Source organism: Bubalus bubalis, chromosome 4, assembly GCF_019923935.1.
Source record: "Bubalus bubalis isolate 160015118507 breed Murrah chromosome 4, NDDB_SH_1, whole genome shotgun sequence".
NCBI classification, from domain to species: Eukaryota; Metazoa; Chordata; class Mammalia; order Artiodactyla; family Bovidae; genus Bubalus; species Bubalus bubalis.
In genome coordinates this window covers 85459278-85476347 of record NC_059160.1, presented here as the reverse complement: position 1 = coordinate 85476347, position 17070 = coordinate 85459278, and the positions used below count along the sequence as shown (strand labels likewise).

Below are 17070 nucleotides of genomic sequence, written 5' to 3'. Positions count from 1 at the left end.
CCTCAGACCAGGGTAGCTAAAGAGAGAGAGAGAGAGAGAGAGAAGACATAAATGAATAGCATCAGGAGTGAAAGAGGGACCATCACTACAGATCCTGTGAACATTAAAAGAATAACAAAACAAATACTATGAACTATGCCCATAAATATGATAATCTAGATGAAATGGCCCAATTTTTAAAGGGCAATCTGTTAAAGCTTACTGAAGAAGAAATAGACAATCTGACATTTATTAAATTTAATGAATAAACAGCAACAAGCCCAGATGTGTTCAGTGGTGAATTCTACCAAATATGTAAGGAAGAAATGATCACATATATGTACCAGGCTTCCCTGGTGGCTCAGACGGTAAAGAATTCACCTGCAACACAGGAGACCTGGATTTGATTCCTGGTTTGGGAAGATCCCCTGGAGGAGGGCATGGCAACCCACTCCAGTATTCTTGCCTGGAGAATCCCATGGACAGAGGAGCCTGGCGGGCTACAGTCCATGGGGTCACAGAGTCAGACACAACTGAGTGACTAAGCACAGCATATACACCACTGTGTATACAGTTAATAACTGAGAATGTACTCTATAGCACAGAGAACTCTGCTCGGTGCCCTGTGGTGACCCAAATGGGAAGGAAATCCCCCAAATAGGGGATATATATATGGATGATTCACTTTGCTGTACAGCAGAAACGGACACAGCAGTGCAAAGCAACTGTATTCTATTAAAGAAAAAAAAAAAAAAAAAAAACTGAACAGGAGGATGGGCTTCCCTGGTGGCTCAGCTGATAAAGAATCCACCTGTAATGAGGGAGACCTGGGTTCAACCCCTGGGTTGGGAAGATCCCCTGGAGAAGGGAATGCTACCCACTCCAGTATCCTGGCCTGGAGAATTCCATGGACTGTACAGTCCATGGGGTCGCAAAGAGTCGGACATGACTGAGGGAGTTTCACTTCACTTCACTTCAGGCTTAAATGTGGCTATATAAATATTTACATTAAATATAAATATACTGATACTTTAATTAAAAGGATGGGACTGCCAGGCTGAATAAAACATTTGTGCTTTATAATAAAAAATATTTTAAATGTAAAGAAACAAGTTGAAAATAAAAAGGTGAAAAAAGTTATATTATGCAAACAGAAGACATACACACCAAAGAAATTATATAGGTTCAGGGCCTAAATCTATTAAAGAAATTGAAGGAACAAAGAGAAAACAGCAAGTCCAGATGTGTTCAGTGATGAATTCCACCAAATATGTAAGGAAGATATTATATCAGTTCTCTAAAATCTCTTTCAGAGAATAGAAACAGAGGGAATACTTCTGACTCATCGAATGAGGGCAGCATTATGCTAATACTAAATGGAAAGACATTACAAGAAATGAAAACCATTGACCAATATCTTTCATGGATAAATATAAAAATTCCTAAACAAAATATTAGCAAATTAAATTAAAAATGTATAAAAGAATTACATACTATGACTGGTGGATTTATCACAGGTATGCAAGGCTGATTCAACATTTGAAATTCAGTAAATATAATCTATCACATTAACAGGTTAAAAAGAAAAAAAAACACAAAACCATGTGATCATACCAACCAGATCAGATCAGTCGCTCAGTCGTGTCTGACTCTTTGCAACCCCATGAATCGCAGCACGCTAGGCCTCCCTGTCCATCACCAACTCCTGGAGTTCACGCAGACTCACGTCCATCGAGTCAGAGATGCCATCCAGCCATCTCATCTTCTGTCGTCCCCTTCTCCTCCTGCCCCCAATCCCTCCCAGCATCAGAGTCTTTTCCAATGAGTCAACTCTTCGCATGAGGTGGCCAAAGTACTGGAGTTTCAGCTTTAGCATCATTCCTTCCACAGAAATCCCAGGACTGATCTCCTTCAGAATGGACTGGTTGGATCTCCTTGCAGTCCAAGGGACTCTCAAGAGTCTTCTCCAACACCACAGTTCAAAAGCATCAATTCTTTGGCGCTCAGCCTTCTTCACAGTCCAACTCTCACATCCATACATGACCACTGGAAAAACCATAGCCTTGACTAGATGAACCTTTGTTGGCAAAGTAATGTCTCTGCTTTTGAATATGCTATCTAGGTTGGTCATAACTTTCCTTCCAAGGGGTAAGTGTCTTACAAATAGCTGTGAAAAGAAGAGAAGCTAAAAGCAAAGGAGCAAGGGAAAGATATAAGTTTCTGAATGCAGAGTTCCAAAGAACAGCAAGAAAAGATAAGAAAGCCTTTTTCAGCGATCAATGCAAAGAAATAGAGGAAAACAACAGAATGAGAAAGACTAGAGGTCTCTTCAAGAAAATTAGAGATACCAAGGGAACATTTCATGCAAAGATAGGCTCGATAAAGGACAGAAATGGTATGGACCTAACAGAAGCAGAAGATATTAAGAAGAGGTGGCAAGAATACACAGAACTGTACAAAAAAGATCTTCACGACCCAGATAATCACAATGGTGTGATCACTGACCTAGAACCAGACATCCTGGAATGTGAAGTCAAGTGGGCCTTAGAAAGCATCACTACGAACAAAGCTAGTGGAAGTGATGGAATTCCAGTTGAGCTATTCCAAATCCTGAAAGATGATGCTGTGAAAGTGCTGCACTCAATATGCCAGCAAATTTGGAAAACTCAACAGTGGCCACAGGACTGGAATAGGTCAGTTTTCATTCCAATCCCAAAGAAAGGCAATGCCAGAGAATGCTCAAACTACTGCACAATTGCACTCATCTCACCCGCTAGTAAAGTAATGCTCAAAATTCTCCAAGCCAGACTTCAGCAATATGTGAACCATGAACTTCCTGATGTTCAAGCTGGTTTTAGAAAAGGCAGAGGAACCAGAGATCAAATTGCCAACATCCGCTGGATCATGGAAAAAGCAAGAGAGTTCCAGAAAAACATCTATTTCTGCTTTATTGATTATGCCAAAACCTTTGACTGTGTGGATCACAATAAACTGTGGAAAATTCTGAAAGAGATGAGAATACCAGACCACCTGATCTGCCTCTTGAGAAACCTGTATGCAGGTCAGGAAGCAACAGTTAGAACTGGACATGGAACAACAGACTGGTTCCAAATTGGCAAAGGAATATGTCATGGCTGTATATTGTCACCCTGCTTATTTAACTTATATGCAGAGTACATCATGAGAAACACTGGACTGGAAGAAACACAAGCTGGAATCAAGATTGCCAGGAAAAATATCAATAACCTCAGATATGCAAATGACCCCACCCTTATGGCAGAAAGTGAAGAGAACTAAAAAGCCTCTCGATGAAAGTGAAAGTGGAGAGTGAAAAAGTTGGCTTAAAGCTCAACATTCAGAAAACAAAGATCATGGCATCCGGTCCCATTACTTCATGGGAAATAGATGGGGAAAGAGTGGAAACAGTGTCAGACTTTATTTTTTTGGGCTCCAAAATCACTGCAGATGGTGACTGCAGCCATGAAATTGAAAGACGCTTACTCCTTGGAAGGAAAGTTATGACCAACCTAGATAGCATATTCAAAAGCAGAGACATTACTTTGCCAACAAAGGTTCGTCTAGTCAAGGCTATGGTTTTTCCTGTGGTCATGTATGGATGTGAGAGTTGGACTGTGAAGAAGGCTGAGTGCCGAAGAATTGATGCTTTTGAACTGTGGTGTTGGAGAAGACTCTTGAGAATCCCTTGGACTGCAAGGAGATCCAACCAGTCCATTCTGAAGGAGATCAGCCCTGGGATTTCTGTGGAAGGAATGATGCTAAAGCTGAAACTCCTGTACTTTGGCCACCTCATGCGAAGAGTTGACTCATTGGAAAAGACTCTGATGCTGGGAGGGATTGGGGGCAGGAGGAGAAGGGGACGACAGAGGATGAGATGGCTGGATGGCATCACTGACTCGATGGACGTGAGTCTGCGTGAACTCCAGGAGTTGGTGATGGACAGGGAGGCCTGGTGTGCTGCGATTCATGGGGTCTCAAAGAGTCAGACATGACTGAGCGACTGAACTGAACTGATCTAGGTTGGTCATAACTTTCCTTCCAAGGAGTAAGCATCTTTTAATTTCATGGCTGCAGTCACCATCTGCAGTGATTTTGGAGCCCAGAAAAATAAAGTCTGACACTGTTTCCACTGTTTCCCCATCTATTTCCCATGAAGTGATGGGACCGGATGCCATGATCTTCGTTTTCTGAATGTTGAGCTTTAAGCCAACTTTTTCACTCTCCTCTTTCACTTTCATCGAGAGGTTTTTTAGTTCCTCTTCACTTTCTACCATAACGGTGGATCATGGAAAAAGCAAGAGAGTTCCAGAAAAACATCTATTTTTTGATTATGCCAAAGCCTTTGACTGTGTGGATCACAATTAACTGTGGAAAATTCTGAAAGATATAGGAATACCAGACCACCTGATCTGCCTCTTGAGAAATCTGTATGCAGATCAGGAAGCAACAGTTAGAACTTGACAGGGAACAGCAGACTGGTTCCAAATAGGAAAAGGAGTACGTCAAGGCTGTATATTGTCACCCTGTTTATTTAACTTATATGCAGAGTACATCATGAGGAACGCTGGACTGGAAGAAACACAAGCTGGAATCAAGATTGCCGGGATCATACCAATAGATGCAGTAAAAGCATTGACAAAATGCAACACCCATCCATAATAAAAACTTTCAGTAGTGTAAGAATAGAGGGGAACTTCTTCGAGTTGATAAAGACTATTTACAGAAAACCTACAGGTTACATCATACAATGGTGAAAGTCTCAAAGCTCTCCCCCTCAAATCAAGTACAAGGCAAGGATGGGCTCACTTTTTTTTTTTTTTGAATCCTCCTTTTTTGGGGTCAGATACTCACTTCTTACCCATTCAATTGTAATGAGAAGATTTATAGAGTGCACTAGTCAGCAGGAGTTATGGGTGAGGCAGGATATAATGGTATCATAGTCCATCTGGACTGAGACGAGGCAGCTTCCAAACAACAGAAATTTAATTCTGACATTTCTGGAGGCTAGAAGTCTGAGATCAGGGTACCAGCACAGTTAGATGCGAGTCCTCTTCTGGGCTGCAAACTTCTCATTGTATCCTCAAATGGCAGAATGGGGTAGAGTACTCTGTGGGGTCTCTTTTATAAGAACATCAATCCCATTTATGAAAGCTCTGCCTCATGACCTAGTCACCCCAAAGGACCCACCCCAAGGGACCCACCTCCTAATGCCATCACTTTGGGGGTGAAGTTTCAACTACGAATTTTAGGGAGACAAACATTCATACCATAGCAAATAATGTAGGTGAAAGTTTGAGCTGGGTGACCGCTCTGAATCTAGCTGGAGCTAAAAGACTGCAGCTACTTCTCCCTCCAAGAATATAATTGATGGAGAACACCACTAATCTAACCCTGTATAGGGCTTGAGGAGCAATGCAATTCAAGAATGCAACAATCAAATTTGGACAAGGTTTCCATTCACTACTGGCAGATAGAACTATAATATTCAAATTGAGGTGATGAATAATGGCAGCATCATGACAAGTCAGACCATTAGCACTCAGAGAAGTGAGAATCATTGTGGACAGAGGAAAGTCTCCTCTGCTGTAGCAAAATCAATAGTGACTGACGAGATGGAAATTTGAAACTGGGCAATTCAGATGCTCTTAATGTGACTTAAAGCAGTGCTACTCAAGTGTGATTTGGGAACTGGTTGGAAGTGCACATTCTCAATCATAAACTTTGACCTAGTGAGTCAAAATCTCTGGTGATAAGGGACGGATTCCCCAGGTGATTTGGGTGCACACTGAAGTTTGAGAATTACTGGCTTAGAGGATAGAGGCTTCCCTACCTGATGGAAGAATTCTTAGAAGACAGGGTAGGGAGGAACCTGGGAGGGATGTGAGGGGGCTTGAAGAGGCAGAGATCTTCAGAGCAAATAGCAATTTAAAAGCGGCACTCAGGATTTGTAAGGGGAAGCCCATTTACTCTTAAAAGGATGTTGGTATCAATAAGGAGCTGAGCTTCTGGAAAAAGAAAAACTTCTGCAAAAACACCTCTTTCTTTCTACCCCAGGAGACTCTGAACTGACTCACAAGGTCCGAAATAATGATGTCCTCCAGTCATGCCCACCTGTGTGGGATCAAGGACATGACTCGGGGGCTCATGGGCTTCTAGACACAGATATGCACTTACCAGTTAACACTCTGTGGGCCCCCAGCAGGGCTTGCCAGCTGTAGCGAATGCTTGAGAATTTCCTCTGTAACATGAATTTTTATGAAAGCTGTGGAATGTAAGGCTATATTTCTTTTTATAGGGGACGATCATTATAAAAATCTTCCTAATTTTCTCTGAGGGCCTGGGAATATGTAGATAAATAATTGTTTAATACTCAGAGTAGATGTTGTTTTTCATCTGCACAAGTTTATTATGTAGAATGAGATGATGTCTATGAACCAGGCTGGGCACTCTCCTTTGAAGCCAGGCTACTTCACAGAATTTTTAAGAGCTACAGGTCACTGCCATTCTCTACTTGTATTTCCTGATCTACCGCACTCCCAAAATCAATTCAGAGGACATCGGATAATATCCAGTTGCCCTTAATACCATGAAAATAAACAAGATGACCCAAAGGCTTCCTACTTTGTATGATTCCATAAACATCAAACTGAATCAGAGCTTTGCTATTCCTACTAGTTACAATTATTATATCTTCATCAGTTCTTCAGTAACATTCTATCCTGGCTTGGCTAATAAAATTGATGGACTTTGACATGTAATATTCACAAATGCTAAAAAAGCTATGATGATAGCTATGGTTATGATAAATTATTTTTGAAGATGCATATTTGGGAGGATGCTCTATTGTAAAAATGCTACTCTTTAAGGCCATGTCTACATCTGTCTGCAGCTCAGTCTCAGAAAATATTGATTTTAAATTAAGTGTGACATTTAATCTTTTCTATCAAAACAGAAGACCATATGGAGACAAAAAGGGAGACAGAGTTTGGACTTTTGAAAAGAAATGAAAAGGATGTGACAGTAGCTCTGTATAAAACTGGGTGGTATTTTAAAAGTAATCCATTCAAGAAATAGTGAATTTAGATGACTTATCGTTTTAAAAATTAGCTTATAATCTAACTTTTAAATTATGTGAACAATTTTAGTTGATGAGACAGAATATGGAGAGAATCAAATTGCATTTATAATTTATCATTTGAGTTTAACTATGGCATCCGGTCCCACCACTTCATGGGAAATAGATGGGGAAAGAGTGGAAACAGTGTCAGACTTCATTTTTCTGGGCTCCAAAATCACTACAGATGGTGACTGCAGCCATGAAATTAAAAGACGCTTACTCCTTGGAAGGAAAGTTATGACCAACCTAGATAGTATATTCAAAAGCAGAGACATTACTTTGCCAACAAAGGTTCGTCTAGTCAAGGCTATGGTTTTCCCTATGGTCATGTATGGATGTGAGAGTTGGACTGTGAAGAAGGCTGAGCATCAAAGAATTGATGCTTTTGAACTGTGGTGTTGGAGAAGACTCTTGAGAGTCCCTTGGACTGCAAGGAGATCCAACCAGTCCATCCTAAAGGAGATCAGCCCTGGGATTTCTTTGGAAGGACTGATGCTGAAGCTGAAACTCCAGTACTTTGGCCACCTCATGCGAAGAGTTGACTCATTGGAACAGACTCTGATGCTGGGAGGGATTGGGGGCAGGAGGAGAAGGGGACGACAGAGGATGAGATGGCTGGATGGCATCACTGACTCGATGGACGTGAGTTTGAGTGAACTCCGGGAGGTGGTGATGGACAGGGAGGCCTGGCGTGCTGCGATTCATGGGGTCGCAAAGAGTCGGACATGACTGAGCGACTGATCGGATCTGATCTGACCTTTAGACAGTGCTGTGTATGAGAGGACATAGAATTCTACTATTGTTTCTCCAAGATCCAAGTAATGGGATCTCAGGCCACAGACATGGCCAGTGGGTAGATTCAGTAGGTCAGTTATCTCCCCAAATGGAAACCTAAAGTAATACATTATTTTACATAAATAAAATCTTTTAAGAACCATATGAAAAATTTTATTCTTCCAGTCAGGCCCACCCAAAAACTTTGCTTTGGACAAAATGACCACTCTTTAAAGCCTTAATGCTGGACTATGAGTGACCATCATTAATAATTTGATGGTTCAGTGAAGTTACCTGCAACATATTTGAGGGTGCAAGACCCAGATATATCATGCTTCAGGCCAGAATCCTTTGTATCAGACTGAGGGAAGCTGGAGCTGGCCATTTTCTCTTCCTGATAAAGGACGTCTGAATATGAATTAGGGAACCATGGTACCAATATCTAATGATCAATCCATCAGTACTTGCCCAACAACTCTACCTGGTGTATGGCCACATGGGTTGTACTTTCTGAAATTTGATCAAAAAAGTTATTGAATCTATACTAAGTGCCGTGTGCTATGCAGGAATCAAATACAATAAAATACACAGTAGGTTTTGATATAATCATGACAAGTTGCTGTTAGGTCCTCATTGTTTTCAAAGTACTGGCACATTCGTTATCTCATTTGATCTTCTCAATAATCTTACCCCTCACAGTGGAGGATACTGAGGCCTGTGAGGGGTGGAATGGCTTGCAGTGGTCATTGGTGAGCAGTCTTTGATGACAGAACACAGATTAGAATAACTTGCATACTTTCTTGCCATCATTCTTATTTCTGCTGAACTAGCAATTGATTTGTTGCCATCCACCCTTTACTGATGAACGCCAAGTGGTGGAAAACATCACTGACACAGGATATCCTGGTGGCTGGGCCACTCTTTACCGTGGACGTGAAAGATGCTGCCTGCCAAGTGGAACTGCCCTGGAAGGCGAGAGGTTTGCAGTATTAACAGGTGCTTGTCATAGCATCATCAATCACAGTCACGGCACTGCTCTCGCGCTTTTAACCTTGCTCCAAAGCGTGATGCCTTTGTTAAGATTTGATCTTGAATGGAAGAAAAAGAATGCCTCTCCTGAAGAGAAGCTCGCTTTATCAAATGCATTTTCGGACAGGACAAAATCTACTCCCTGATTTTGTGTGAAGTCTTCTCCCTAGAGCAGACTGGAGATTCTTACCAAAGTCCACCAAATATTAAAAATTGTCTTCTTATTAACATTTAACCTCAAACCTAGGAAAACTCTATGATACTCTCTCTTTTATTTTGTTCCCTTTGCTTTTACTTCCTTTTTTTTTTTTTTTTGGCTTCACTTTGTGGCATGTGGGATCTTGGTCCCTGACCAGGGATGGAACCCATGTCCCCTACATTGGAAGTGAGGAGTCTTGACCACTGAACCACCAGGGAAGTCCATCTTTACTTCCTTATCTAAGCCATTAATCGGAGAAGGCAATGGCAACCCACTCCAGTACTTTTGCCTGGGAAATCCCATGGACGGAGGAGCCTGGTAGGCTACAGTCCATGGAGTTGTGAAGGGTCAGACGTGACTGAGCGACTTCACTTTCATGCACTGGAGAAGGAAATGGCAACCCACTCCAGTGTTCTTGCCTGGAGAATCCCAGGGACAGGGGAGCCTGGTGGGCTTCCATCTATGGTGTTGCACAGAGTCAGATACGATTGACGCGACTTAGCAGCAGCTGCTAAGCCATTAATAAGTCCTTATGGCTCATTCTCCAAAATCTATCCCCTCTGTTTGACCTTGTCCCCTCTCTCTCATGACCTTCTAAATTCAAGCTACCGATGCCTCAGCCTGCTGTTCTCTGTCAGGATCCACGGCTCTAACAATTCCTTCTCCCTTCATTTGTGGCCCTTTTAATGTCTAGCCTCCAAAAAAAGGGACCACAGAAATGCTTTTAAAAATTTGGACTCTGTGGGAGAGGGAGAGGGTGGGATGATTTGGGAGAATGGCACTGAAACATGTATAGTATCATATAAAAATGTAAACCTTGTCACTCCCTATTTCCTGTTTAAAATCTTTCACTGACTACCCATTGACATTGAACTTAAAACCTGAATCCCTTATCTTGACCCAGCCCAGGCCCTGACTAGCCATCAGCCCGAGTGGTCCCCACTCCTCTCTCTGTGCTGTCACCACAGCCATTAGAAGGCTGAAAACACTCCCTGCCAAATGGCACGTCCTAATCACTGACACCTCTGAAGGTTACCTTCCGTTCAGTTCAGTTCAGTCACTCAGTCGTGTCCGACTTTTTGCGACCCCATGGAATGCAGTACGCCAGGCTTCTGTTCAGCACCAACTCCCGGAGCTTACTCAAACTCACGTCCATTGAGTTGGTCATGTCATCCAACCATCTTATCCTCTGTCGTCCCCTTCTCCTCCTGCCTTCAATCTTCCCCAGCATTAGGGTCTTTTCAAATGAGTCAGTTCTTCACCTCAGGTGGCCCAAGTTTGGAGTTTAAGCTTCAGCATCAGTCCTTCCAATGAATATTCAGGACTGATCTCCTTTAGGATGGACTGATTGGACCTCCTTGCAGTCCCAGGGACTCTCAAGAGTCTTCTCCAACACCACAATTCAAAAGCATCAGTGCTTCAGCACTCAGCTTTCTTTATAGTCCAACTCTCACATCCATACACGACTACAGGAAAAACCATAGCCTTAACTAGATGGACCTTTGTTGGCAAGGTAATGTCTCTGCTTTTGAATATGCTGTCTAGGTTGGTCACAGTTTTTCTTCCAAGGAGCAAACATTTTTTAATTTCATGGCTGCAGTCGCCATCTGCAGGGATTTTGGAGCCCCTCAAAATAAAGTCTGTCACTTGTTTCCACTGTTTCCCCATCTATTTGCCATGAAGTGATGGGGCCAGATGCCATGATCTTAGTTTTCTGAATGTTGACCTTTAAGCCAACTTTTCCACTCTCCTTCTTCACTCTAATCAAGTGGCTCTTTAATTCTTCTTCGCTTTCTGCCATAAGGATGGTGTCATCTGCATATCTGAGATTATTGATATTTCTCCTGACAATCTTGATTCCAACTTGTGCTTCATCCAACCTGGCATTTCACATGATGTATGTACTCTGCCTATAAGTTAAATAAGCAGGGTGACAATATATAGCCTTGATGTGCTCCTTTCCCGATTTGGAACCAGTCTGTTGTTCCATGTCCAGTTCTAACTGTTGCTTCCTGACCTGCATACAGATTTCTCAGGAGGCAGGTCAGGTGGTCTGATATCCCCATCTCTATAAAGTAATGTTACCTTATATGGAAAAAAAAGATGTAATTTTTTTGCAGATAGGATTGTGCCTTGAGATGGAGAGGTTGATGATTACCCTGGATTATCTAGTGGGCTCTAAGTCCCATCATGATGTCCTTCTAAGAGGGAGATTCATCAGACAGACACCGAGGAGAATATTTGAAGATGCTAGTCTTGAAGATTAGAGAGATTCAGACATGAACCAAGAAAATCTGGCAGCCACCAGAAGCTGGGAGAGGCAACGAATAGATTGTCCCCAGCACCTCCAGAGAAAGCATGGCTCTGCACACACCTTGTTTTCAGACTTCTAGCCTCTGGAACTGGGAGAGAATGAATTTCTGTTGTTTCAAATCACCAAGTGTGTGATAGTTTTTTACAACAGCTGGTAAAGAATCCACTTGCCAATGCAGAAGACTTGGGTTTGATCCCTGGGTAGGGAAGTTCCTCTGGAGGAAGGCATGGCAACCCACCCCAGTATTCTTGCCTGCAGAATCCCATGGACAGAGAAGCCTGGCAGGCTATGGTGCATAGGGTTACATAGTCGGACACAACTGAGCAACTTCGCATGTAGGAAACTGATACACCATCTTAGGGCTTTTATGGTTCCTTCTGCCTGCAACTTATCCTATGAAATCTTCTGCCTCTCTCTTGTTCCTGAGGACTCAGATGAAATACTAGCTCTTCAGGTAGGACTTCAACCTAGACATTCTTTATCATGTCACCTGTTTTATATTCTTCATCATTGTTTGGAAATTATGTTTATTTATTTTTTGACTTGCTTATTATCTTACTCTAGCACATAAAACAGTATCTGACATGTAATAGATGCTTACTAAGTATTTGTTAAAGGAAAGAAAAAAAGAAGAAAAGAATATTACTGTTTGATAATAAAGAAAATGCTATTTAATAAATAATATCTAGGCTTTCAAAAAATTTTGGGCTACTATGGTGAATGTCAGGTGGTCTGGTATTCTCATCTCTTTCAGAATTTTCCAAAGTTTATTGTGATCCACACAGTCAAAGGCTTCGGCATAGTCAATAAAGCAGAAATAGATGTTTTTCTGGAACTCTCTTGCTTTTCCCATGATCCAGCGGATGTTGGCAATTTGATCTCTGGTTCCTCTGCCTTTTCTAAAACCAGCTTGAACATCTGGAAGTGCATGGTTCACATATTGCTGAAGCCTGGCTTGGAGAATTTTGAGCATTACTTTACTAGCGACATGAGTTTGAGTCAACTCTGGGAGTTGGTGATGGACAGGGAGGCCTGGCGTGCTGTGATTCATGGGGTTGCAAAGAGTCGGACACGACTGAGCGACTGAACTGAACTGAACTGATGGTGAATGTCTTCTACTAGATAAGGTTGCCCATATACAGTCTTACAAATAAAATACAGGGTACTCCATTAAGTAGGAATTTCAGATATGCACAAATAATTTTTGTTTTAAGTATGTCCGCCTAAATATTGCATGGGGCATACTTACATTGAAAATTATTTAAATATAAAATTCAAATTTACCTAGGCATCTTGTTTTGTTTGTCTTATTTTTTACTACATCTGGCACTCTAACTATAAGCCTCTCTGTTGCAGACAGAGATTGTTATCCTGTCCAGGAGATGAAAGGATAAAATTAAAAAGAAACAGAAATCTTCCCTTGAAAATCTTGTCTCATGCAATTATTCTTCAACATCTTAGAACTACACAAATATCAATGTTTATTCTTCTCTTTTTGAAGGAAAACTAAAGAAGTTGTGCTTGTTTACTCACACCATCCAGAGAAAGACAAACACTCGTTCTGCTAGTGGAAAGCCCTTATGGTTTCACATATGAATCTGCATGCGTAACCCAGAACTGGGCAGAGAGCAATTCTGCAGAGTGGATCTGTTTCCATATGTGAAGGCAATGTAAGTAGCTAGAATATGTTTTCATTTTCTGTATAAAGGGCTTTGGGGGAAGTTTGTGATGAGATTTTGTGCATTCTTACTCGCCATCCACTCCAATTTTATTCCCCAGGATCCTGGCTGATAAATGAGAAAAGATGTGTTGCTAGAGGGGGTGATATATTTCTAGGACTTTCTGATCATGTCCACCTTAGAGACTAGGGCTCCCTCACCACCCATCCCTATGGAAGACAGCAGAACTGCAGAGCATACTCCCACTTGTCCAGGCTGAAAGGTAGAGTGGACATCTGGCAGCCCTGACAAGGGCAGCTCCCTTGGGCTGTACTGACCCAGAGAGACTAGAGGAGCAACCCTGTGCCCTGAGAACAGGGTTCTCACACATCACATGTGCAGTGGCTCTTGGCACACCAGGTCCACTCAGTGGAGAGTGTGACCTGATAATCGCAGTCTGATAAGCCAAACTCTTCCCATGGCGAGAAGAGGTCAGAGGAAGATGGGGGGGATGCTCCCTCTCTAGCACCTCCTTGTCACAGAGAAGTGTTTGTGGACACTCCCTTCCGGGAGTAAGAGAAGAGGAACATGAATACTTCTCCCTAAAGAGAGGGGAAACTGCTTCAGGTAAAGGAGGCATTTATAGGACCAGGTTGTCAGCATTACTGATGAATGTGACCAGCCTTTCAGCCTGCTAACATAAGAGATTCACTGTGAGAACCAAAAGGTTTCCACTGGGCAAGAGAACTATCTGAACATCCCCCAAAGCATACTCCAATAGCGGTGTTCACCTTGAAATTCCTTGCAAATCTAAAAATATAAGTTCTGTGGTGAAAGGTTGTCCATCAATAAGAAAACAGAGGATGTCAGCCATTCAAATGAAGAGCCCCAAACCACCTGCCTCAGTTTACCTACTGTTACACAGCAGAGGCTCACTTCTGCTCAGCTTGTCTCAATGAATTCAACCATCACAATATAGGAAACCATTCTAGAAGAAGAGGTTCTAACAATGACTAAAAATATAAATCCGTCACTAGGGGCAATCTTGTTTTCTTTTTAATTCACAAACAACATTCTTCTGAACCATTTCAGGAGAAAGGACAATAAAAGTGTCTTAATAAGGACCCACCCCCATCTTTCACAGATTTCCTTGGACTTTTGTTTTAAAGAAGACCAGAGACTATCACTGACACAGTTTCTTTTCAGCTCAGCACCAACTTAGAATAGGTTTTGTGATCTTTTTGATTTCTAAAACACATTAACTTCACATTTTAAAGAAGATACTGAGCCCTAGTGGTTACAAATAGAATTAGGTATATTATCAAAGATTCAAACTTCAAGAACTGAGCCTGAAGTAAATTCATTCTTCTGGATCATTGCTTAATATTTCCAATGGATAATTTGTCTAACACTATTCATATTCCTCAAAGTAGTAAATGTAAATCTACTGGATGAACGAGCGCAATTGGATCATTTTATTTAATTTAAAAAGCCATAATATCTGGATTGAGGTATGGACAAGAAATTCCTCAAGTTTAGCTTCAAAATACATTTTATATTATTTTTCTTCTAGACATTTTAAGCAATATTTGAGATTCCTTAAAGTTTTACACATTGGAAAACTTTCTATAATGTTGCTGATCAGTCTCTCAGTCATGTCTGACTCTTTGTGACCCCATGGACTACAGCACGCCAGGCTTCCCTGTTCTTTACAATTTCCCAGAGCTTGCTCATGTCCATCGAGTCGATAATGCCACACAACCATCTCATCCTCTGTCATCCCCTTCTCCTCCTGTCCTCAATCTTTCCCAGCATCATGGTCTTTTCTAATGAGTTGGCTCTTCACATCAGGTGGCCAAAATATCGGAGCTTCAGCTTCAGCATCAGTTCTTCCAAAGAACACTCAGAATTGATTTCCTTTAGGATTGACTGATTTGATCTACTTGAAGTCCAAGGGACTCTCAAGAGTCTTCTCCAACACCACAGTTCAAAAGCATCAATTTTTATCATTTATCCTTATTTATGGTCCAACTCTCACATCCCTATGGAAAAACCACAGCTTTGACTGTATGAACCTTTGTTGGCAAAGTAATGTCTCTGCTTTTTAATACGCTGTCTAGGTTTGTCATAGCTTTTCTTCCAAGGAGCAAGTGTCTTTTAATTTCATGGCTGCAGTCACCATCTGCAGTGATTTTGGAGCCCAGGAAAATAAAATCTGTCACTGTTTCCATTGTTTCCCCATCTACTTGCCATGAAGTGATGGGACCAGATGCAATGATCTTTGTTTTTTGAATGTTGAGTTTTAAGCCAACTTTTGCACTCTCCTCTTACACCTTCATCAAGAGGGTCTTTAGTTCTTCTTCACTTTCTGCCTCAAGGGTGGTGTACCAGGCAAGTTTGGTTTTGGAGTACAAAATGAAGCTGGGCAAAGGCTAACAGAATTTTGCTAAGAGAATGCACTGATCATAGCAAACACTCTCTTCCAACAACACAAGAGGTGGCTCTACACAGGGACATGACCTGATGGTTAATATGAAAATCAGATTGATTATATTCTTTGCAGCCAAAGATGGAGAAGCTCTATACAGTCAGCAAAAACAAGACCAGAAGCTGACTGTGGTTCAGATCATGAACTCGTTATTGCAAAATTCACACAAATTGAAGAGAGTAGGGAAAACCACTAGACCATTCAGTTATGACCTAAATCAAATTCCTTATGATTTTACAGTGGGGATGACAAATAGATTCAAGGGATTCAATCTGATAGAGAGGGTGCCTGAAGAACTATGGACGAAAGTTTGTAACATTGTACAGGAGGTGGTGATCAAAACCATCCCCAAGAAAAAGAAATGCAAAAAGGCAAAATGGTTGTCTGAGGAGGCCTTACAAATAGCTGAGAAAAGAAGAGAAGCAAAAAGCAAAGGAGAAAAGGAAAAACATATCCATCTGAATGCAGAGTTCCCAAGAATAGCAAGGAGAGATAAGAAAGCATTCCTAAGTGAACAATGCCAAGAAATAGAGGAAAACAATAGAATGGGAAAGACTAGAGAGCTCTTCAAGAAAATTGGAGATATCAAGGGAACATTTCATGCAAAGATGGGCGCAATAAAGGACAGAAACAGTATGGACCTAACAGAGGCAGAAGATATTAAGAAGAGGTGGCAAGAATACACAGAAGAATTATACACAAAAGATCTTACTGATCCAGATAATCACAATGGTGTGATCACTCATGTAGAGCCAGACATCCTGGAGTGTGAAGTCAAGTGGGCCTTAGGAAGCATCACTACAAACAAAGCTAGTGGAGGTGATGGAATTCCAGCTGAGCTATTTAAAATCTTAAAAAATGATGTTGTGAAAGTGCGGCCTTCAATATGCCAGCAAATTTGGAAATCTCAGAAGTGGCCCCAGAACTGGAAAAGGTCAGTTTTCATTCCAATCCCAAAGAAAGGCAATGCCAAAGAATGTTCAAACTACTGCACAATTGCACTTGTTTCTATAAAGTATAATCAACTAATTGAAAGGATTAATTATAGGGGATTTCCTTGTGGACCAGTGGCTAAGACTCTGCTTCCAATCCAGGTGACCTAGGTTGGATCCTTGGCTAGGGAACTAGATCTCACATGCTGCAACCTAAGATCCCATGTGATGCAACTAAGACCCAGTGCAGAAAAGTAAATAGATAATAAAAGGGTTAATTATAAAAATAAATCTTATTTTTTTTCTTTTTAATTTAATTTTATTTTTAAACTTTACATAACTGTATTAGTTTTGCCAAATATCAAAATGAATCCGCCACAGGTATACATGTGTTCCCCATCCTGAACCCTCCTCCCTCCTCCCTCCCCATTCCATCCCTCTGGGTCGTCCCAGTGCACCAGCCCCAAGCATCCAGTATAGTGCATCGAACTTGGACTGGCAACTTGTTTCATACATGATATTTTACATGTTTCAATGCCATTCTCCCAAATCTTCCATCAAA

General features: G+C 41.4%; 1 long non-coding RNA gene across 2 annotated transcripts in view; it reads left to right on the top strand.

The window, feature by feature from the left end:
* Positions 1–17070, top strand: part of LOC123333290 — a 193392-nt gene that overhangs the window by 88441 nt on the left and 87881 nt on the right. For both annotated transcript variants that reach the window (XR_006550565.2, XR_006550566.2), the window contains exon 2: positions 12932–13100. This is a non-coding gene — a long non-coding RNA (uncharacterized LOC123333290). The remainder of the gene's footprint in view (positions 1–12931; positions 13101–17070) is intronic.